Source organism: Microcebus murinus, chromosome 6 (assembly GCF_040939455.1).
Source record: "Microcebus murinus isolate Inina chromosome 6, M.murinus_Inina_mat1.0, whole genome shotgun sequence".
NCBI lineage: Eukaryota > Metazoa > Chordata > Mammalia > Primates > Cheirogaleidae > Microcebus > Microcebus murinus.
The window spans coordinates 59,949,281-59,973,333 of NC_134109.1; the positions used below are offsets into that span (position 1 = coordinate 59,949,281).

General features: G+C 51.2%; 5 non-coding genes across 5 annotated transcripts; 2 read left to right on the forward strand and 3 right to left on the reverse strand.

Annotated features, from left to right (window-relative positions):
• Window positions 1–2,187: 2,187 nt before the first annotated feature.
• LOC142871559 (U1 spliceosomal RNA) lies at window positions 2,188–2,351 on the reverse strand. Its single transcript, XR_012919818.1, has one exon. It is a non-coding gene; the product is annotated as a U1 spliceosomal RNA (small nuclear RNA).
• Window positions 2,352–5,227: 2,876 nt separating this feature from the next.
• Window positions 5,228–5,391, reverse strand: LOC142871560 (U1 spliceosomal RNA). Its single transcript, XR_012919819.1, has one exon. It is a non-coding gene; the product is annotated as a U1 spliceosomal RNA (small nuclear RNA).
• Window positions 5,392–11,489: 6,098 nt separating this feature from the next.
• Window positions 11,490–11,653, forward strand: LOC142871561 (U1 spliceosomal RNA). Its single transcript, XR_012919820.1, has one exon. It is a non-coding gene; the product is annotated as a U1 spliceosomal RNA (small nuclear RNA).
• Window positions 11,654–17,564: 5,911 nt separating this feature from the next.
• LOC142871563 (U1 spliceosomal RNA) lies at window positions 17,565–17,728 on the reverse strand. The gene has a single exon (XR_012919821.1). It is a non-coding gene; the product is annotated as a U1 spliceosomal RNA (small nuclear RNA).
• Window positions 17,729–23,826: 6,098 nt separating this feature from the next.
• On the forward strand, window positions 23,827–23,990 carry LOC142871564 (U1 spliceosomal RNA). The gene has a single exon (XR_012919822.1). It is a non-coding gene; the product is annotated as a U1 spliceosomal RNA (small nuclear RNA).
• Window positions 23,991–24,053: the final 63 nt, after the last annotated feature.

The following is a 24,053-nucleotide window of genomic DNA, read 5'->3' on the forward strand; positions in this document are numbered from 1 at the left end:
TCACGCCTGTAATCCTAGCTCTTGGGAGGCGGGCGGATTGCTCAAGGTCAGGAGTTCAAAACCAGCCTGAGCAAGAGCGAGACCCCGTCTCTACTATAAACAGAAAGAAATTAATTGGCCAACTGATATATATATAAAAAAAATTAGCCGGGCATAGTGGCGCATGCCTGTAGTCCCAGCTACTCGGGAGGCTGAGGCAGAAGGATCACTCGAGCCCAGGAGTTTGAGGTTGCTGTGAGCTAGGCTGACGCCACGGCACTCACTCTAGCCTGGACAACAAAGTGAGACTCTGTCTCAAAAAAAAAAAAAAAAAAAAAAAAAAAAATCAGCCGGGCATGGTGGCACATACCTGTCGACCCAGCTACTTGGGAGGCTGAGCCAGGAGGATTGCTTGAGCCCAGGAGACTGAGGTTGCGGTGAGCCAGGCTGATGCCACGGCACTCACTCTAGCCTGGACAACAAAGTGAGACTCTGTCTCAAATAAATAAATAAATAAAATAAAATAAAATATCACAATAGCCAAGATATGGAAAAATATATAAATAAATAAATAAATAAATAAAATAAAATAAAATAAAAGAGGGCTTGAAACCCTTCTTCAATGCTACTTTGAATCTGGGTACAGATCAGAAAATGTCCACCTCCACCCACACCCATCCTCTTTTTCCATTGAAATGTCATGCAGTATAAACATTAGGGGAGAACTACTCTATACTAGGTAGGATTGGACCTCGCTAGAGATGAGTAGTAAGTCAATGAGCAGCTTAGACAGGCAGGGCTAGGTCACATACCCATAGGGGTAGCGGTTTGGGGCTGGCTTGGCGGTTACCCAGGTTATCCCCCCTGGGGGTGGGGGTCGGGGGCGGGGCTGTGGCCTCAGGGTGCCCAGTTGGCTGCTGCACCTCCAGGCCTCACAGTCTGACTTCCAGGTGGAAAAAGGGAGTACAGGTGAAAGACTTTCTTCAAAAAGAGGGTTGGCCTTTTTATTCCCGTGGAGAGGTCATCCCCGGGGACCTGTGTCTAATTGGTCAGAACTGTGTCCGTGGGCGCGTTGGTACTCTGGACAAAACCGGGGTCTGTTGGTAAGACAGGAGTGGTCACTGGATCCCCTGCAGACACTGCAAGATGATTCTGGACCTGAGAGTCCAAGCTGACCTGTGACCGACTGTAATTAAAAAAAGAAAAGTAATGCTTTTACATCAGAAGTAACTAGGCTGAGCTGACTGACTAGAGGCCACCTTGATGACAGCAGCTGAGGGGGTACTAGACAAAGAAAAACTGAGGGACAGGGGTGATGAATGGCTACCAGTGGCCAGATGCGTACTGGATCAGACGCCAGCACTTGCACACGCGTCTCGGTGGCGGTGAGACCCGGGGAGGCTTGGACGTGTAAGGAACTTAGGATGGTGAGACATCATGACCGGACGAAAGTTCCACGTCAGAATGGTGATCCCAAACATCCCAGCGAATCTTTGTTTCCTCCTGGGATGTCAGGTGTTCGAAGGCGGTCAGGCGGGGTTCTCCCCTCCCAGCATTACTGAGAGACCTCGCTAGACGGCTGGCGTCCTGCCTGGCCTCCCAAGGCCATGAAAGACACAAGCCCCTGTCCCCGAGGGCCTCGTAGTCAGGCCTTCACGGTCATGACACATCTCTGCGTCCTGGATCGAGCGTGGTTCCGGATCCTGGAACGTTTTCCATCTTCTCCTCCCGGCTTAGCTAAGAATCCCGTGCCGGGTGTGCAAAGTAAGTGTGCATCCTGCCTAGGGGCTCAGACTGCTCTTTGGCCAGCCAGCCCAGTTCCACCGCCCGGCCAGCTGGGGTCTCCCGCGTCCCTTTCCTGCTCTGCAGGCAGCACGGAACTCCCCCGCCTGGCCGCCCTGACCCCGGGTTCCGAAGGAGTCCCTTCCCCCCACCACCCGATGCTCCCCGTCTTCTCTCCCCAGCTTCCAACACACACGCCCCTGCCGGGCTGCACTTCCTTCCCCCACACCTCCTCGCTCACGCCAACACCAACCCCCCTGCGAGCCAACGAGAACCCCGGCGTGAAGTCGTCAACCAGCGAGGCCGACAAGCAAGGCCTGCTGAGAAGTTCCAAACGCCACGCAGACACAACCGCTTACTGTAAAACCCGGACCCCTGTCGCACAACACTCAATGTGAGAGAGCTGCTCTTCAGACAACCAATGACCAGGGGAGAGCGCGAACGCAGTCCCCCACTACCACAAATTATGCAGTCGAGTTTCCCACATTTGGGGAAATCGCAGGGGTCAGCACATCCGGAGTGCAATGGATAAGCCTCGCCCTGGGAAAACCACCTTCGTGATCATGGTATCTCCCCTGCCAGGTAAGTATGAGTTGCCGCCCCCGCCTCCGCACGCACCCTCGCGCCCGCCCCGCTCTCAACACACGGTCACTTCCCCCGCGGGGTCCCCGCACCCTCACTGCCCCAGGCTCCCTCGTTGCACCCGCGCCGCTCGGGAAAACGGCCCCGGCACCGCTGGGATTTGGCCCACGCGGGGCGCCCGCGCCCAGGCTGGGCGGCACCGGCAGCCTCTGCGCGCCGCGCTCATCTACATACGCCACGCCCCGGCGGGCGACGGCCCCGGCGCTCGCGTGTCTCCCGGACCGCTCTACTGGCCCCGGCCTCGGGGGCGGGGCGGGGCGGGGCGGGGCGGGGCGGGCGCGCGGCCACGGGACCGGGGGCTGCAAGGGAGACCCGAGAAGAGGAGACCTCGCGGCCCCGCCGCCCAGCCCTCCGGGGCGGGTCAGGACTCCGGGCTGGTCTCACCTTCCTTTCAGCCAAAAGCGAGGAAAGCCACTTCCAGCCCATTCTGATCTCTCGCCAGCGGGAACTCGTCTTCAAGTGATGGAAAGATCGGGAAAGGCCTTTTTGCCGGTTGCCGTTAAGTGGTGTCTTCCTGAGTAAAAGTGACGCAGAGCGCTCCAGAATGTGTAGTAGCCCGATCTCCTCGCGCTGGAAGGAAAACTCAGGAGTTTAAGTTTGCAGAGAAAAAGAAAAACCAGGACAAAGCGCTCCCTGGGTCCAGTCCCCGTCCCCGTCCCCGTCCCCGTCCCTAACCCTAACTCCTCCTCCCGGGAGCCTGGATGGGGAGGGCGCGCGCGCCCTCGCGGCCTCGCTCTGTCCCCGCCGGGCGGCCCCGCCGAGTGCCGACTGGTCCTCTCTGCGGTGGACTCGACAAGTTCCCCGTGTTGTGATCGAACGGGATAACCCTGCGCCGGCGCCCCGGGTGAACCCTGCCTGGCTCCTGGCTCCTGTTTGGAATGTCCCGAGCTGCTCGGGCGTCGAGCGCCGGCGCGTTCGGCCGCCGTCCCCTGTAGCGCGGGGCCTGTGCCGGACACCGGCCGGCGCGTGGGAGCCGAAAGGCCGGCCTACGGGAAGGGGGGGCGCGGGCGGGAGAAAGCCGACGCGAGGCGCAGTGAGCAAATGAGTTAGGTGCTGAGTGCTAGGGGGGAGTTGAGGGGGGGAGCGGGATAAGCAGTTGCAGCGAGGGGCAGGTTGCTGTGGTAAAGCAGGTGGTCAGAAGAGGCTGCGGGGGGAAGGCGCCGGATGAGCAGAAGACTTGAAGGAGGTGAGGGACGGAGCTGGTCACGGGCACGGCGCCCCCAGCACACGGAGCGGCTGCAGCGGAGGCCCAGGCGGGGCTGTGCTTCCAGCGCAGCGAGGAGGCCCTGTGTCGGCAGCCGGATTAAAGAGAGTGATTTAAGTCAGAGAGGTGAGATCCTCAGGGTCTTGTAATGTAGGCCACTGTAAGGCTTCAATCTGGGCGAACCAGGTTGTGAGCAGAGGAGCCCCCCCACCCCGTCCAAAACAAACAAACAAAAAAACGCTGAATAAAATAAGTAAAATCGCTCCGGCTGTAAGTGTGGCGAGGGTGAAAGCAAGGAGGCCAATTAGGAGACTCGCATAATCCCGGCAAGATGATGTCGGTGTAGGAGAGAACACCTAACTTCTTTTCTTCTCCTGTTCAGCTTCTTAGTTGAGACACTCTGCTGAAAGCAAAAGGAAAACAGAAGTTTATCGACTGTGCTCTACTCTACCCATCACTCCGGAGAGGGGCCTCAGTTCGACAGCATTTTCTCCGTCAAGGCAGTGTGGCTTAGGGGCCTTGCCTGAGTAGTATTTTGACAAGAGAGCCACAAATCCTATCTAGTGACAAGAGGAAGGAGAGGGCAGGTCCAGTCTTTTAAACGGCGGGAAAAGGTGGGAAGATAGTAAAATCTGTTCCCAGATTCCTCTGGTGCCTGCTGGGCGGCATATGAGCAAGGGTAGTGCCCTGCCATCAGGCAAACAGGCGGAGGCAGAGTGTTCCCCCGCGTTTTCGGTGTCTTTGCCTTAAGAATCAATCCTAGGTATATGGGGGAGAGAGATTCTGGTTTCCTTCATTGGCTTAAGTCGGTTTGAAGCAATGGCCCTTGGCTTGCCTTTTCCTGGTTGCCTGTATTATGCTCACACTCTCCTCCAATGAGAAGGCTGAAGGAGGGCTGAAGGAGGCTGGGTTGGAGGTCGATGGTGTTGACTAGTGGATCCTCTCACCCAGGAGCTCAAGCAAATAGTACTAAGAGAAATTACTGATGAGGCTGAACAGGAAGTGTTTCCAACTCCGTGGTGATTTCTCTGTAGGAAGGACAGGGTGTTAATCTCGGGCGGGCTCGAGCCAGAACCTGGGAACCTGCTTGTCAGTAAACTAATCCAACCAATATAGTAAAGACCTATTATCCTAACCAACTGTGGACGGAGCAGTCACCAAAATAGACACGAACCCCTGACCTCACGGAGCTCAAGTCTAGTCTGGGTGAAGCTAGAGAGAGAATTCTCTGAAGACAGATCAATGCATGTTGCATCTAGATCCGTGCTTCTTTGACCGTAACGTGCATAAAACTCGGATTCTGACCCAGTAAACCTCGCAAAGGTGGGGCCCAACACTCCGCATTCCCACCCCAGGATTGAAGATGCGGGATCAAGAACCACACTAAGCAGCAAGGGTGCCAATAAGGCACTTTTAGAAAAAATAGATTCACAGATGGAGAACAGCCATGAAGAAAGATGATGCAATGCTCAGACTCGGCCACAGTTGCGGAAAACAACAAGAAAAACCTAAGCACGCGCTTCAGCAATACATTAAAAAAAAAAAAAAGAAAAAAAAGAGAAAAACCACTGATCCTAAGCTCTGGAGAATTACAACCTGATTTTCCAAACAGCTGAACACCAGGGGAGAGCGCGAACGCAGTCCCCCACTACCACAAATTATGCAGTCGAGTTTCCCACATTTGGGGAAATCGCAGGGGTCAGCACATCCGGAGTGCAATGGATAAGCCTCGCCCTGGGAAAACCACCTTCGTGATCATGGTATCTCCCCTGCCAGGTAAGTATGAGTTGCCGCCCCCGCCTCCGCACGCACCCTCGCGCCCGCCCCGCTCTCAACACACGGTCACTACCCCCTCCCCCCGCGGGGGTCCCTGCACCCTCACTGCCCCAGGCGCCCCCGCTGCACCCGCGCCGCTCGGGAAAACGGCCCCGGCACCGCTGGGATTTGGCCCACGCGGGGCGCCCGCGCCCAGGCTGGGCGGCACCGGCAGCCTCTGCGCGCCGCGCTCATCTACATACGCCACGCCCCGGCGGGCGACGGCCCCGGCGCTCCAGTCTCCCTCCACCGGGGAGGCGGACCCAGAGGGAACCTGGAGAGATCTACTCTCGGGTTTGTAGTTAAAACGGACATTATTTTGTAGTTTGAAGTGTAGACTTACTTCGAATAGTCTGCTTTTCTGTCTTTTTTTTAACCTTTTCGCCATTGGAAAATCAGTCTCTTCGGCTGGTCGGCCCTAGTGTGTGTATTTTCATTGATGCTGTCCTTGGGGTCTTGGGCAGGTTCGCTAGACCTCTAGGTTTCCCTAGGTGTGACGACGCATCGACTATGCTGCAGAGTGAAAAAAGTAGAGTGAAAACGTGTCTATGACGTGCGTCACCCTTTCTTTGTCTAAGTAAAAGGTGGAAATAAGAAAACATACATTGTCATCTTACAAAAAGAAATGCAAGACTGATGAACCAGAATTGATGAAATTACCTACGAGGCTGTGTGGGAGTGGAAGGAGAGAGCGACACTTTTCTGAGCGTGCTTTTTTATGTAATTTTGGCTTTTCGAACTCCCGTTAATGTTTTACACAGTTAGAAAAAATAAAGATGAGGGAGAAAGACCCTAAAATTGAATATAAACATAAGCAAATGAGCCTAATGGTATCTCAAATTAGCCACATAACCACACTGAAGTACAAAACAACTGAAACGGCTTTTTTTTTTTAATTAATACATTTAAATTCCTTTCTTTCTTTTATTCTTTCATACCTTGTCTATTGTGATGAAACGGCTTTTGAATATGACTACAGTACCTTCACTATATGCATCTTCAAGTCTAAAGAGAAAAAGAAGTGCATATACTGAACTCTCCCACAGTAGGTTTGTTTTCATGGTCCTATAGTTAAAACTATTCTGTAATAATGCTGTGTGTCTCCTAGGATTGAGCTAATGAGTAAACAGATGTCGGGGAGCCAAGGTTCTCACTGTTGGAGAAAGTAGATACAAACGTGGGACAGGGGAGAGCAAGGAGGAACCATGTAGTGTTGGGTTGAAAATTAGAATCCCGCGGGGCGGGGTGGCTCACGCCTGTAATCTTAGCGCTCTGGGAGGCCGAGGCGGCCGGATCACTCAAGGTCAGGAGTTTGAAACCAGCCTGAGCAAGAGCGAGACCCCGTCTCTACTAAAAATAGAAAGAAATTAATTGCCCAACTAAAAATATATGGAAAATAATTAGCCAGGCATGGTGGTGCATGCCTGTAGTCCCAGCTACCAGGGAGGCTGAGGCGGGAGGATCGCCTGAGCCCAGGAGTTTGAGGTTGCGGTGAACTAGGCTGACGCCACGGCACTCTAGCCCGGGCAATAGAGTGAGACTCTGCCTCAAAACAAAAAACAAAAAACAAACAAACAAACAAAAAAATTAATCGAAGGTATCAAAGGTTTTAGTATGGGATCACTCTTAATAGATACAGACATGTGTAGGAAGCATAGGTATTTCCTAGCTCTGTGGACTGAAGGGGCCCACAAGCAAAGACACCTTAGTAACAGTGAGCATACACCCAGTGCCCCATGCTGGTTTCTAAATGCCATTCGCCACGAAAAGGCACCAGGGCTCTTTGGAGAGATAGCTGGTTTCAGGGAGTCAGCGAAGGAACAAATGGTCCTAGAACATCTTGTGCCCGAAAATAAGGAAATATTCAGAAAATTAGATGGACATGTCAAAAGGACACAGGAACCAACTTGAAGAGGCTTTCATAGGGCCATTCTGAGAAAATTTGAACATCAAAATAAATGCAATCATGGTAGGCCGAGGCGGGCGGATTGCTCAAGGTCAGGAGTTCAAAACCAGCCTGAGCAAGAGCGAGACCCCGTCTCTACTATAAATAGAAAGAAATTAATTGGCCAACTGATATATATATAAAAAATTAGCCGGGCATGGTGGCACATGCCTGTAGTCCCAGCTACTCGGGAGGCTGAGGCAGAAGGATCGCTGGAGCCCAGGAGTTTGAGGTTGCTGTGAGCTAGGCTGACGCCACGGCACTCACTCTAGCCTGGACAACAAAGCGAGACTCTGTCTCAAAAAAAATAAATAAATAAATAAATAAAAATAAATGCAATCAGTTATGGATTATAAACAACTGAATAAAATAAGAACCACGAGTCCATATGCATAATACCTAGGGAAGGAGGGAAAGCTCTTCCTTACACTAGATGCCAAATGACACATGTAGAATGAATGATGGAATTAGAAATTCAACATTTGGTAATCATAACACAAGAGTCATCAATGGATGCTAGAAACGATTGTGTTAACGTTTGATGACGAGCGGGATAGTTACATATCCTCTAATTATCTGCACACACTCCTGACTTAATAATTACGGAGGGCAAACGTGGGGGACACCTCCCACGGTAGACGGTTGCAGTACTGTCCCCGTTACCCACGGGTTTCTGCAGTACCCTCTCGTATCCACCAGGGACTTGGTCATGTGACTTCCTTTGGACTAGTGGAAGGTTAGCAAATGTGATGTAAGCCGAAGATTCAAGAACACTCGCTCATGGGGCTTGGTCTTTCTTGCAGTCCCGAAACCACCATTGTGGGGCGCGGTGTCAACGCCATTACAAGTTGGCGCCTGTTTCCGGCTTTGCCTGGAGCAGCAAACAAGTTCAGTGCACGCGCAATTGTCGGTTGCCCTGTGGCGCGAGAATGCAAACAAAGGGTCCTGCTATGGACTAATGCTTTGGTGGCTCGACAGCTGAGCGGCCTATCGCAGCTTAGGGGTTGTGCTTCTGGGGTATATAGCGGCCTGCGCGCTGCCGGGCTGGGTCTTCCGCATCATGTAAGTCTAAAGGGAACCCCATTAAAGCACTGTCAGAAGAACTCCGGTTGCCGCGTCTTCCTTGCTGGCGAGGCGGGCACGACACACCATAAGCAGCAGCCTGGGCCAGGCACAGTGACTCGCACCTGTAATCCTTGCACTCTGGGAGGCCGGGGGTGGGAGGAGTGCTTGAGCTCAGGAGTTCCAGACCAGCCTGAACAAGAGCGAGACCCCCGTCTCTACCAAAAATAGAACAATTAGCAGGGCGTGGTGCTGGGCACCTGTACTCCCGGCTACGTGGCAGGAGGATGGCTTCAGCCCAGGAGTTTGAGGTTGTAGTGAGCTATGATGACGTCACTGCACACTGCACTACCCGGGGTGACACAGCGAGACTCCATCTCAAAAAAGAAAAAGAAAAAAGAAAGAAGCAGCCTGGGTTCACCTAGTGGAGGATGACATCACAGGAGTGAAGATGAGCCATGTCGGCCGAGGTCCCCTAGACTGACCAGGCCCCAACTGACCCGAAAATTGGGTGCAGCTGTGATCCCGCCTGAAATCCCGCCTGAGACCTGGAGAACTGCCTGGCTGAGCCCAGCCAGGATTGCTGGTCCAAAGAATTGTGAGGAAATAAAGAGGTCGTTTTAAGTCACTAAGCTCTGGAGCGATTTGGCTGTCACACAGCAGCTGATATACCACCTTTTTTTTTTTTTCTTTTTCTTTTTTTTTTTTTTGCAGAAGGCTTTACAAGCATGATATACCACCTTAACCAAGTAATCGGTGTTCACACCACCGATACGTGAACAAACTGACTTCATGTGCCTCCTCGTGCGAGGCCCAAAGGAAGACACTGCATTAGTTTCCTAGGGCTGCCATAATAAAGTACTACAAAACTGGGTCGTTTTCTTTAAAAAGCAGTAATTTCTTCTCTCCCAGTTCTGGAGGCTAGAAATCTGAAAGCCAGGTGTCCGCAGGGCCATGTTCCCTATGAGACTCTGGGTAGAATCCTTCCCTGCCTCGTCTTAGATTTTGGTGGTTGCCGTCAATCCCCGGCTTGTAGCCGTCAATCCCCGGCTTGTAGCCAGCCGCAGCCACTCCAATCTCTGCCTCTGTCATCGCGTGATGTTCTCCTGGTGTGGCTCTGTCTTTACAGGGAGTTTTCCTCTTCTCATAGAGTATCAGTCATACTGGATTAGGGCCCACTCTAACGACCTCATCTTTTTTTTTGAGACAGAGTCTCACTTTGTTGCCTGGGCTAGAGTGCCGTGGTGTCGGCCTGGCTCACAGCGACCTCAAACTCCTGGGCTCAAGCGATCCTCCTGCCTCAGCCTCCCCAGTAGCTGAGACTATAGGCACGGCGCCACCATGCCCGGCTAATTTTTTCTATATGTATTAGTTGGCCAATTAATTTCTTTCTATTTATAGTAGAGACGGGGTCTCGCTCTTGCTCAGGCTGGTTTCAAACTCCTGACCTAGAGCTATCCGCCGGCCTCGGCCTCCCAGAACGCTAGGATTACAGGCGTGAGCCACCCCGCCTGCCCTAATGACCTCATCTTAACTTGATTGTATCCGCAAAGACCCTACTTCCAAATAAGGTCACATTCATAGATATGGGGGTGTAGGAGGACTTCAACGTACCTTTTTGGAGGGATGCAAGCCATAGCATACATACATACGTACCAGAAACTACCATTTATGTAATATTCACGTCAAAATGCATACCTGAATGTGATTTTGAGGAAACATAGGACAAACCAAAAATTGAGGGACATTCTACAAAACAACGGGCCTGTTGTCTTCAAAATGCCTGCATAATAAAATACAAAGAAGGACCAGGGAAGCGGTTTCAGATTAAAAGACGTGACAGCTGAATGCAACGCATGACTTTGAATTTTCCTTTGCTAGATAGCACATTATTGGGACAGTTGGTGAAAAGGGAATAATGTCTGTCAGAGTAGACATTAATATTGTATCAATGTTAGTTTCCTGATTTTGATCACTGTTGGGGGGGGGGGAGTCGTGCAGGAGAATCCCTTGCTTTCAGGAAATACACGCTGAGATGGGAAACTCCTCCTGAAACAAGGAGAAATTAAAAAGATGCTTTTATGTTTTCTGCCATCTTTGTCTTTGACAAGCTAGAACCTCAGGGAGGCCTACCCTTGGCCCTCTAATCTCCAGACTTCTCTGCTACCTTGTTTTGGCCCTTAGCACCGGCCACCCACGAACTCCCAGCAGGTCAATCATTTCGTTCACACCTGGGGAGGAGGAACCACACGACAGGCCGGAGACCTTTAACCTCTTCCAACTTCAAGAACAAAACCTCTCTGGACCTCTGAGAACAAAACTTCTCTGCTAGAGAAGAGGAAAAGACAAAAGTCCAGCCGGCCTGCAAGAGGCAACCTAAGCCCCTACGATGGAGATATGGCATTTCTCGTTGCTTGATTTCCAGAGGCCCTTTAACACCCCTCGCCGCCCTACACATCTGCCCAGTGAGTGGACGCCTTGCCTTGATAACTCGGTTCCAGTTTTCCTTTCTACCTAGTCTGAAAGGTAAAGGTCCCGAATGGGGATTAAAACAATTTCATGTCAAATGGGTGATGAAACTCTTGGTATTAGTATTTTACGTATGGTTGATAGTCTTGCGCGTCATTTTTCCTGAAAGTGAGACCAGCCCCGAGTCCTGACCCGCCCCGGAGGGCTGGGCGGCGGGGCCGCGAGGTCTCCTCTTCTCGGGTCTCCCTTGCAGCCCCCGGTCCCGTGGCCGCGCGCCCGCCCCGCCCCGCCCCCGAGGCCGGGGCCGGTAGAGCGGTCCGGGAGACACGCGAGCGCCCGGGCCCGTCGCCCGCCGGGGCGTGGCGTATGTAGATGAGCGCGGCGCGCAGAGGCTGCCGGTGCCGCCCAGCCTGGGCGCGGGCGCCCCGCGTGGGCCAAATCCCAGCGGTGCCGGGGCCGTTTCCCCGAGCGGCGCGGGTGCAGCGGGGGCGCCTGGGGGCGTAGGGGTGCAGGGGGCGGCGCGGGGGAAGTGACCGTGTGTTGAGAGCGGGGCGGGCGCGAGGGTGCGTGCGGAGGCGGGGACGGCAACTCATACTTACCTGGCAGGGGAGATACCATGATCACGAAGGTGGTTTTCCCAGGGCGAGGCTTATCCATTGCACTCCGGATGTGCTGACCCCTGCGATTTCCCCAAATGTGGGAAACTCGACTGCATAATTTGTGGTAGTGGGGGACTGCGTTCGCGCTCTCCCCTGACATTCCTTGTTTGCACAAGTAGACCGTGTGTCTCTAGTCACGTGCTTTGCGGCGTGTGTTTCGGCAGGTCGTGCTGGGGTTTTCCCGTGGACTTTCTCCTGTTCTCGGGTGTGAGGCGCGAGCGTTCCAGGTTTGTCATCTCTGTTTCAGTTTTCACCTGCCGGCTGTTGTTCTGGCGTTCCTGCCTAAGACTGTTGGGCGGGTCATCCACCTTGCACGCCTGATATAATCCTGTGGTGTTAAATGAAATTTACAATATGCCGGGTTTGTCCACATCCTGTTCTGGCTCCTGGACCCCATAGCCCTTGTTATATACTCTTCTGTCATATCCTTCGGCGTGTTAGGCCTCAGGAAAGTCAGTCCCTGTCTCTGTATCTCTCTCTCTCTCCCTCCTTCCCTCCCCCCTCCTCAACACCTGCTCATAAGGCAGGACTTCCCCCACCTTTCCTTTCCGATTGTGGGTCGTGAGACCCCCTCATTCCACAGAGAGGGTCCGCCCCATACCCTCGACGCTTGTAACATTTCAACCCGATTGTCTGCAGAAAACCGAGAGGACTGGCTTTGGAGAGCTTCCCCATCAGGCTCCTGGACAGAGTGGCGCGCCCCCAGGATGGGCGTGGAAGCTCCCAACCCCTTTCCCCCCTGTTCGCCCTGCACATCTCTTCATCTGTATCTGTATCCTTTGTAATAAATCGGCAAGCGTAAGGAAGTGTTTCCCTGAGTTCTGTGAGCCACTCCAGCAAATTAATCGAACCCAAAGAGTGGGCCGTAGCATCCCAGATTTATAGTCCCTCCGGTCAGGTCAGATGGTCCAGAGTCCCGGACTTACAGCTGGTGTCTGAGGGGGGAAGGGGACAGTCTTGGGGACTGTACTTCAACCCCGTGAGATCTGACACTGTCCCCAGGTAGATAGTGTCGGAATTGAATTAGAGGACACCCAGCTGGTGTCTACGGTTCTTTTTGTATATAGTTAAGGGATTTCTTTCTTCTATAAAGATCCTTCCACTCTCGCCAGTTAATGACACATTTTTGTGTCAAACGTATGGCTTGAGTATCTGGATACACATTAATTACTTTGGTATTATAAAAAAAGAATTAGTAACAAAGATGGTCCTGCGTTTGTTTACTCTGCCGGTAATCTCCAATAGTTGGATTTATGAGTCCAGGCCATCTCTATCTACTGCAAGTGCAAAATGGGACTGAATGGAAATATATAACTGTACAAGTCATTACTGGAAGTCCAGAAAGGAAAATCCCTTAGAATACCTCTTCTCAAAAGTTGACTTCAGGCCGGGTGCGGTGGCTCACGCCTGTAATCCTAGCTCTCTGGGAGGCCGAGGCGGGCGGATTGCTTGAGGTCAGGAGTTCAAAACCAGCGTGAGCAAGAGCGAGACCCTGTCTCTACTATAAATAGAAAGAAATTAATTGGCCAACTGATATGTATATAAAAAATTATCCGGGCATGGTGGCGCATGCCTGTAGTCCCAGCTACTCGGGAGGCTGAGGCAGAAGGATCACTCAAGCCCAGGAGATTGAGGTTGCTGTGAGCTAGGCTGACGCCACGGCACTCACTCTAGCCTGGACAACAAAGCGAGACTCTGTCTCAAAAAAAAAAAAAAGTTGACTTCAGTACAAACGTTAATTACTCGAGAACACTTAAGTTTCAAGTCTTTTGTGAAAACCACATTCCTGTCCTCCTGAGGTGCTGCCAGCTCATGGGAAGCTTAACTCCAACTGGTTTTTCTTTCACTTTGTTAGCAAATAAGTCAAATGACCCAACGTAAGGGCTTGAGCCTTTTCAATAACCGTGGCTGCTGCTACCACAGCACCTGGCCACTCCCAGGGCCATGGCATCCAGAGCTGAGAAGTATGCTATTGCTATATTGGTGGTCTATAGCCTAATCTCAACTGTTTTTCTTGTTGTTGTTGTTGTCCCTCCTCCTCCTCTTTCTTCTTCTTTTTTTTGGAGACAGTCTCGAGTGCTCTGTTGCCCAGCCTAAGAGTGAGTGCCATGGCATCAGCCTAGCTCACAGCAACCTCAGACTCCTGGGCTCAAGCGATCCTGCTGCCTCAGCCTCCCATGCAACTGGGACTACAGGCATGCACCACCATACCCGGCTAATTTTTTCTATATATATTAGTTGGCCAATTAATTTCCTTCTATTTATAGTAGAGATTGGGTCTTGCTCTTCCTCAGGCTGGTTTCGAACTCCTGACCTTGAGCAATCCGCCCTCCTCGGCTTCCCAGAGTGCTAGGATTACAGGCGTGAGCCACCCGCCTGGCCCTCTTTCTTCTTTCTTCTTTTGAGACAGGGTCTGGCTCCCTCTGTTGCCTAGGCTGGAGTGCAGTGGCGTCATCCATAGCTCACTGTGACTTGGAACTCCTAGGCTCAAGGGATCCTCCCACCTCAGCCTCACTAGGAGCTCGAACTATAGGCACATATGGCCATGGCCTGGCAAATTTTAAAATATTTTTTGTAGAGACAGTGAAGGGGGCAGGGAAACTCACCGGGGTGGGGTGGGGGGGTGGGGGAGTGGGAGGTGGGTGGAGGGGGATGGGGGGGTGGCAAGCGGTGTGTGTGCCTCCATATGTTGCCTGGGCTGGTCTCAAACCCCTGGCCTCAAGCAATCCTCCTGCCTCAGCCTCCCAGAGTGCACGGATTACAGGTGTTCACCGCCCTGTTAGGTCTTCTGGTGATGAATTATTTTACCTTCTTTTTCTGTTTTCCGTTGTTCTGAGTCACATGATCTTTAAGTGAGTCTCTCTAGTATGTTTACAGGAGAATAAACAGAAAGTAAGAACACATGTTCCTCAGTCAGAGGACCTATCTATATGGGAAGTACAGAGGAAAGTTAAGAGGTAAAAAGCTGACCCCCAAAATGAATAACCTGTATTGATCTTTCACCAGATGAAAATCAGGAAATTTCTAAGGAACTTGATGAATAAGTAGTACCAGTATCTATCAGAAAAGGTAAGACTATTTTGGGCTGAGGAGAAGTTATTGACACATGGTTGGTTCACCAGTTCCCACCTCTAAGATTCACCCAGCCTGTCAACTTTGAGATATTTATTTAGTTAGTTAGTTTTGAGACAGAGTCTCACTCTGTTTCCAGGGTCATGCCTGTAATCCTAGCACTCTGGGAGGCCAAGGCAGGAAGATTGCTTGAGGTCAGTAGTTCGAGACCAGCCTGAGCAAGAGCAAACCCCATCTCTACTAAAAATAGAAACAAATTAGCTGAACAACTAAGACTTTATAGAGAACAAAATAGCTGGTCATGGTGGCACATTCATGTAGTACCAGCTACTCAGGAGGCTAAGCCAGGAGGATCGCTTGAGCCCAGGAGTTTGAGGTTGCTGTTAACTAAGCTGACACCAGGGCACTCTAGCCCGGGCAACACAGTGAGACTCTGTCTCCAAATAAAAAAAATAAAAAAAATTAGTGTTTTCCATACAAGGAGTAAACATATAGATGTAGATTTGATTCGGTACCATTGCACTCTAAGAGGGTTGTTTACCATTCTATTGTAAAGAGGTACTTGCTAAAAGGAATACTTCTTAGCTAGGCATGGTGGGTACATGCCTGTAGTCCCACCTACTTGGGAGGCTGAAACAGGACGATTGCTTGAGATCAGAAGTTTGAATTTGCCACTGCAAATGATGCCACTGGACTCTACCTGGGGTAACAGAGCGAGACACAAGACTCTGTATGAAAAAAAAAGAAGAAAAAAGGAATAATCCTAACCCTGAACAACCTATGAAGGGAACAAACAAAGGAGGATAAAGAAACAAAAGGGCCGGCGCGGTGCATGCCTGTAGTCCCAGTTGCATGGGAGGCTGAGGCAGCAGGATCGCTTGAGCCCAGGAGTCTGAGGTTGCTGTGAGCTAGGCTGATGCCATGGCACTCACTCTTAGGCTGGGCAACAGAGCACTCGAGACTGTCTCCAAAAAAAAGAAGAAGAAAGAGGAGGAGGAGGGACAACAACAACAACAAGAAAAACAGTTGAGATTAGGCTATAGACCACCAATATAGCAATAGCATACTTCTCAGCTCTGGATGCCATGGCCCTGGGAGTGGCCAGGTGCTGTGGTAGCAGCAGCCACGGTTATTGAAAAGGCTCAAGCCCTTACGTTGGGTCATTTGACTTATTTGCTAACAAAGTGAAAGAAAAACCAGTTGGAGTTAAGCTTCCCATGAGCTGGCAGCACCTCAGGAGGACAGGAATGTGGTTTTCACAAAAGACTTGAAACTTAAGTGTTCTCGAGTAATTAACGTTTGTACTGAAGTCAACTTTTTTTTTTTTTTGAGACAGAGTCTCGCTTTGTTGTCCAGGCTAGAGTGAGTGCCGTGGCGTCAGCCTAGCTCACAGCAACCTCAATCTCCTGGGCTTGAGTGATCCTTCTGCCTCAGCCTCCCGAGTAGCTGGGACTACAGGCATGCGCCACCATGCCCGGATAATTTTTTATATACATATCAGTTGGCCAATTAATTTCTTTCTATTTATAGTAGAGACAGGGTCTCGCTCTTGCTCACGCTGGTTTTGAACTCCTGACCTCAAGCAATCCGCCCGCCTCGGCCTCCCAGAGAGCTAGGATTACAGGCGTGAGCCACCGCACCCGGCCTGAAGTCAACTTTTGAGAAGAGGTATTCTAAGGGATTTTCCTTTCTGGACTTCCAGTAATGACTTGTACAGTTATATATTTCCATTCAGTCCCATTTTGCACTTGCAGTAGATAGAGATGGCCTGGACTCATAAATCCAACTATTGGAGATTACCGGCAGAGTAAACAAACGCAGGACCATCTTTGTTACTAATTCTTTTTTTATAATACCAAAGTAATTAATGTGTATCCAGATACTCAAGCCATACGTTTGACACAAAAATGTGTCATTAACTGGCGAGAGTGGAAGGATCTTTATAGAAGAAAGAAATCCCTTAACTATATACAAAAAGAACCGTAGACACCAGCTGGGTGTCCTCTAATTCAATTCCGACACTATCTACCTGGGGACAGTGTCAGATCTCACGGGGTTGAAGTACAGTCCCCAAGACTGTCCCCTTCCCCCCTCAGACACCAGCTGTAAGTCCGGGACTCTGGACCATCTGACCTGACCGGAGGGACTATAAATCTGGGATGCTACGGCCCACTCTTTGGGTTCGATTAATTTGCTGGAGTGGCTCACAGAACTCAGGGAAACACTTCCTTACGCTTGCCGATTTATTACAAAGGATACAGATACAGATGAAGAGATGTGCAGGGCGAACAGGGGGGAAAGGGGTTGGGAGCTTCCACGCCCATCCTGGGGGCGCGCCACTCTGTCCAGGAGCCTGATGGGGAAGCTCTCCAAAGCCAGTCCTCTCGGTTTTCTGCAGACAATCGGGTTGAAATGTTACAAGCGTCGAGGGTATGGGGCGGACCCTCTCTGTGGAATGAGGGGGTCTCACGACCCACAATCGGAAAGGAAAGGTGGGGGAAGTCCTGCCTTATGAGCAGGTGTTGAGGAGGGGGGAGGGAAGGAGGGAGAGAGAGAGAGATACAGAGACAGGGACTGACTTTCCTGAGGCCTAACACGCCGAAGGATATGACAGAAGAGTATATAACAAGGGCTATGGGGTCCAGGAGCCAGAACAGGATGTGGACAAACCCGGCATATTGTAAATTTCATTTAACACCACAGGATTATATCAGGCGTGCAAGGTGGATGACCCGCCCAACAGTCTTAGGCAGGAACGCCAGAACAACAGCCGGCAGGTGAAAACTGAAACAGAGATGACAAACCTGGAACGCTCGCGCCTCACACCCGAGAACAGGAGAAAGTCCACGGGAAAACCCCAGCACGACCTGCCGAAACACACGCCGCAAAGCACGTGACTAGAGACACACGGTCTACTTGTGCAAACAAGGAATGTCAGGGGAGAGCGCGAACGCAGTCCCCCACTACCACAAATTATGCAGTCGAGTTTCCCACATTTGGGGAAATCGCAGGGGTCAGCACATCCGGAGTGCAATGGATAAGCCTCGCCCTGGGAAAACCACCTTCGTGATCATGGTATCTCCCCTGCCAGGTAAGTATGAGTTGCCGTCCCCGCCTCCGCACGCACCCTCGCGCCCGCCCCGCTCTCAACACACGGTCACTTCCCCCGCGCCGCCCCCTGCACCCCTACGCCCCCAGGCGCCCCCGCTGCACCCGCGCCGCTCGGGGAAACGGCCCCGGCACCGCTGGGATTTGGCCCACGCGGGGCGCCCGCGCCCAGGCTGGGCGGCACCGGCAGCCTCTGCGCGCCGCGCTCATCTACATACGCCACGCCCCGGCGGGCGACGGGCCCGGGCGCTCGCGTGTCTCCCGGACCGCTCTACCGGCCCCGGCCTCGGGGGCGGGGCGGGGCGGGCGCGCGGCCACGGGACCGGGGGCTGCAAGGGAGACCCGAGAAGAGGAGACCTCGCGGCCCCGCCGCCCAGCCCTCCGGGGCGGGTCAGGACTCGGGGCTGGTCTCACTTTCAGGAAAAATGACGCGCAAGACTATCAACCATACGTAAAATACTAATACCAAGAGTTTCATCACCCATTTGACATGAAATTGTTTTAATCCCCATTCGGGACCTTTACCTTTCAGACTAGGTAGAAAGGAAAACTGGAACCGAGTTATCAAGGCAAGGCGTCCACTCACTGGGCAGATGTGTAGGGCGGCGAGGGGTGTTAAAGGGCCTCTGGAAATCAAGCAACGAGAAATGCCATATCTCCATCGTAGGGGCTTAGGTTGCCTCTTGCAGGCCGGCTGGACTTTTGTCTTTTCCTCTTCTCTAGCAGAGAAGTTTTGTTCTCAGAGGTCCAGAGAGGTTTTGTTCTTGAAGTTGGAAGAGGTTAAAGGTCTCCGGCCTGTCGTGTGGTTCCTCCTCCCCAGGTGTGAACGAAATGATTGACCTGCTGGGAGTTCGTGGGTGGCCGGTGCTAAGGGCCAAAACAAGGTAGCAGAGAAGTCTGGAGATTAGAGGGCCAAGGGTAGGCCTCCCTGAGGTTCTAGCTTGTCAAAGACAAAGATGGCAGAAAACATAAAAGCATCTTTTTAATTTCTCCTTGTTTCAGGAGGAGTTTCCCATCTCAGCGTGTATTTCCTGAAAGCAAGGGATTCTCCTGCACGACTCCCCCCCCCCCAACAGTGATCAAAATCAGGAAACTAACATTGATACAATATTAATGTCTACTCTGACAGACATTATTCCCTTTTCACCAACTGTCCCAATAATGTGCTATCTAGCAAAGGAAAATTCAAAGTCATGCGTTGCATTCAGCTGTCACGTCTTTTAATCTGAAACCGCTTCCCTGGTCCTTCTTTGTATTTTATTATGCAGGCATTTTGAAGACAACAGGCCCGTTGTTTTGTAGAATGTCCCTCAATTTTTGGTTTGTCCTATGTTTCCTCAAAATCACATTCAGGTATGCATTTTGACGTGAATATTACATAAATGGTAGTTTCTGGTACGTATGTATGTATGCTATGGCTTGCATCCCTCCAAAAAGGTACGTTGAAGTCCTCCTACACCCCCATATCTATGAATGTGACCTTATTTGGAAGTAGGGTCTTTGCGGATACAATCAAGTTAAGATGAGGTCATTAGGGCAGGCGGGGTGGCTCACGCCTGTAATCCTAGCGTTCTGGGAGGCCGAGGCCGGCGGATAGCTCTAGGTCAGGAGTTTGAAACCAGCCTGAGCAAGAGCGAGACCCCGTCTCTACTATAAATAGAAAGAAATTAATTGGCCAACTAATACATATAGAAAAAATTAGCCGGGCATGGTGGCGCCGTGCCTATAGTCTCAGCTACTGGGGAGGCTGAGGCAGGAGGATCGCTTGAGCCCAGGAGTTTGAGGTCGCTGTGAGCCAGGCCGACACCACGGCACTCTAGCCCAGGCAACAAAGTGAGACTCTGTCTCAAAAAAAAAGATGAGGTCGTTAGAGTGGGCCCTAATCCAGTATGACTGATACTCTATGAGAAGAGGAAAACTCCCTGTAAAGACAGAGCCACACCAGGAGAACATCACGCGATGACAGAGGCAGAGATTGGAGTGGCTGCGGCTGGCTACAAGCCGGGGATTGACGGCTACAAGCCGGGGATTGACGGCAACCACCAAAATCTAAGACGAGGCAGGGAAGGATTCTACCCAGAGTCTCATAGGGAACATGGCCCTGCGGACACCTGGCTTTCAGATTTCTAGCCTCCAGAACTGGGAGAGAAGAAATTACTGCTTTTTAAAGAAAACGACCCAGTTTTGTAGTACTTTATTATGGCAGCCCTAGGAAACTAATGCAGTGTCTTCCTTTGGGCCTCGCACGAGGAGGCACATGAAGTCAGTTTGTTCACGTATCGGTGGTGTGAACACCGATTACTTGGTTAAGGTGGTATATCATGCTTGTAAAGCCTTCTGCAAAAAAAAAAAAAAGAAAAAGAAAAAAAAAAAAAGGTGGTATATCAGCTGCTGTGTGACAGCCAAATCGCTCCAGAGCTTAGTGACTTAAAACGACCTCTTTATTTCCTCACAATTCTTTGGACCAGCAATCCTGGCTGGGCTCAGCCAGGCAGTTCTCCAGGTCTCAGGCGGGATTTCAGGCGGGATCACAGCTGCACCCAATTTTCGGGTCAGTTGGGGCCTGGTCAGTCTAGGGGACCTCGGCCGACATGGCTCATCTTCACTCCTGTGATGTCATCCTCCACTAGGTGAACCCAGGCTGCTTCTTTCTTTTTTCTTTTTCTTTTTTGAGATGGAGTCTCGCTGTGTCACCCCGGGTAGTGCAGTGTGCAGTGACGTCATCATAGCTCACTACAACCTCAAACTCCTGGGCTGAAGCCATCCTCCTGCCACGTAGCCGGGAGTACAGGTGCCCAGCACCACGCCCTGCTAATTGTTCTATTTTTGGTAGAGACGGGGGTCTCGCTCTTGTTCAGGCTGGTCTGGAACTCCTGAGCTCAAGCACTCCTCCCACCCCCGGCCTCCCAGAGTGCAAGGATTACAGGTGCGAGTCACTGTGCCTGGCCCAGGCTGCTGCTTATGGTGTGTCGTGCCCGCCTCGCCAGCAAGGAAGACGCGGCAACCGGAGTTCTTCTGACAGTGCTTTAATGGGGTTCCCTTTAGACTTACATGATGCGGAAGACCCAGCCCGGCAGCGCGCAGGCCGCTATATACCCCAGAAGCACAACCCCTAAGCTGCGATAGGCCGCTCAGCTGTCGAGCCACCAAAGCATTAGTCCATAGCAGGACCCTTTGTTTGCATTCTCGCGCCACAGGGCAACCGACAATTGCGCGTGCACTGAACTTGTTTGCTGCTCCAGGCAAAGCCGGAAACAGGCGCCAACTTGTAATGGCGTTGACACCGCGCCCCACAATGGTGGTTTCGGGACTGCAAGAAAGACCAAGCCCCATGAGCGAGTGTTCTTGAATCTTCGGCTTACATCACATTTGCTAACCTTCCACTAGTCCAAAGGAAGTCACATGACCAAGTCCCTGGTGGATACGAGAGGGTACTGCAGAAACCCGTGGGTAACGGGGACAGTACTGCAACCGTCTACCGTGGGAGGTGTCCCCCACGTTTGCCCTCCGTAATTATTAAGTCAGGAGTGTGTGCAGATAATTAGAGGATATGTAACTATCCCGCTCGTCATCAAACGTTAACACAATCGTTTCTAGCATCCATTGATGACTCTTGTGTTATGATTACCAAATGTTGAATTTCTAATTCCATCATTCATTCTACATGTGTCATTTGGCATCTAGTGTAAGGAAGAGCTTTCCCTCCTTCCCTAGGTATTATGCATATGGACTCGTGGTTCTTATTTTATTCAGTTGTTTATAATCCATAACTGATTGCATTTATTTTTATTTATTTATTTATTTATTTTTTTTGAGACAGAGTCTCGCTTTGTTGTCCAGGCTAGAGTGAGTGCCGTGGCGTCAGCCTAGCTCACAGCAACCTCAAACTCCTGGGCTCCAGCGATCCTTCTGCCTCAGCCTCCCGAGTAGCTGGGACTACAGGCATGTGCCACCATGCCCGGCTAATTTTTTATATATATATCAGTTGGCCAATTAATTTCTTTCTATTTATAGTAGAGACGGGGTCTCGCTCTTGCTCAGGCTGGTTTTGAACTCCTGACCTTGAGCAATCCGCCCGCCTCGGCCTACCATGATTGCATTTATTTTGATGTTCAAATTTTCTCAGAATGGCCCTATGAAAGCCTCTTCAAGTTGGTTCCTGTGTCCTTTTGACATGTCCATCTAATTTTCTGAATATTTCCTTATTTTCGGGCACAAGATGTTCTAGGACCATTTGTTCCTTCGCTGACTCCCTGAAACCAGCTATCTCTCCAAAGAGCCCTGGTGCCTTTTCGTGGCGAATGGCATTTAGAAACCAGCATGGGGCACTGGGTGTATGCTCACTGTTACTAAGGTGTCTTTGCTTGTGGGCCCCTTCAGTCCACAGAGCTAGGAAATACCTATGCTTCCTACACATGTCTGTATCTATTAAGAGTGATCCCATACTAAAACCTTTGATACCTTCGATTAATTTTTTTGTTTGTTTGTTTGTTTTTTGTTTTTTGTTTTGAGGCAGAGTCTCACTCTATTGCCCGGGCTAGAGTGCCGTGGCGTCAGCCTAGTTCACCGCAACCTCAAACTCCTGGGCTCAGGCGATCCTCCCGCCTCAGCCTCCCTGGTAGCTGGGACTACAGGCATGCACCACCATGCCTGGCTAATTATTTTCCATATATTTTTAGTTGGGCAATTAATTTCTTTCTATTTTTAGTAGAGACGGGGTCTCGCTCTTGCTCAGGCTGGTTTCAAACTCCTGACCTTGAGTGATCCGGCCGCCTCGGCCTCCCAGAGCGCTAAGATTACAGGCGTGAGCCACCCCGCCCCGCGGGATTCTAATTTTCAACCCAACACTACATGGTTCCTCCTTGCTCTCCCCTGTCCCACGTTTGTATCTACTTTCTCCAACAGTGAGAACCTTGGCTCCCCGACATCTGTTTACTCATTAGCTCAATCCTAGGAGACACACAGCATTATTACAGAATAGTTTTAACTATAGGACCATGAAAACAAACCTACTGTGGGAGAGTTCAGTATATGCACTTCTTTTTCTCTTTAGACTTGAAGATGCATATAGTGAAGGTACTGTAGTCATATTCAAAAGCCGTTTCATCACAATAGACAAGGTATGAAAGAATAAAAGAAAGAAAGGAATTTAAATGTATTAATTAAAAAAAAAAAGCCGTTTCAGTTGTTTTGTACTTCAGTGTGGTTATGTGGCTAATTTGAGATACCATTAGGCTCATTTGCTTATGTTTATATTCAATTTTAGGGTCTTTCTCCCTCATCTTTATTTTTTCTAACTGTGTAAAACATTAACGGGAGTTCGAAAAGCCAAAATTACATAAAAAAGCACGCTCAGAAAAGTGTCGCTCTCTCCTTCCACTCCCACACAGCCTCGTAGGTAATTTCATCAATTCTGGTTCATCAGTCTTGCATTTCTTTTTGTAAGATGACAATGTATGTTTTCTTATTTCCACCTTTTACTTAGACAAAGAAAGGGTGACGCACGTCATAGACACGTTTTCACTCTACTTTTTTCACTCTGCAGCATAGTCGATGCGTCGTCACACCTAGGGAAACCTAGAGGTCTAGCGAACCTGCCCAAGACCCCAAGGACAGCATCAATGAAAATACACACACTAGGGCCGACCAGCCGAAGAGACTGATTTTCCAATGGCGAAAAGGTTAAAAAAAAGACAGAAAAGCAGACTATTCGAAGTAAGTCTACACTTCAAACTACAAAATAATGTCCGTTTTAACTACAAACCCGAGAGTAGATCTCTCCAGGTTCCCTCTGGGTCCGCCTCCCCGGTGGAGGGAGACTGGAGCGCCGGGGCCGTCGCCCGCCGGGGCGTGGCGTATGTAGATGAGCGCGGCGCGCAGAGGCTGCCGGTGCCGCCCAGCCTGGGCGCGGGCGCCCCGCGTGGGCCAAATCCCAGCGGTGCCGGGGCCGTTTTCCCGAGCGGCGCGGGTGCAGCGGGGGCGCCTGGGGCAGTGAGGGTGCAGGGACCCCCGCGGGGGGAGGGGGTAGTGACCGTGTGTTGAGAGCGGGGCGGGCGCGAGGGTGCGTGCGGAGGCGGGGGCGGCAACTCATACTTACCTGGCAGGGGAGATACCATGATCACGAAGGTGGTTTTCCCAGGGCGAGGCTTATCCATTGCACTCCGGATGTGCTGACCCCTGCGATTTCCCCAAATGTGGGAAACTCGACTGCATAATTTGTGGTAGTGGGGGACTGCGTTCGCGCTCTCCCCTGGTGTTCAGCTGTTTGGAAAATCAGGTTGTAATTCTCCAGAGCTTAGGATCAGTGGTTTTTCTC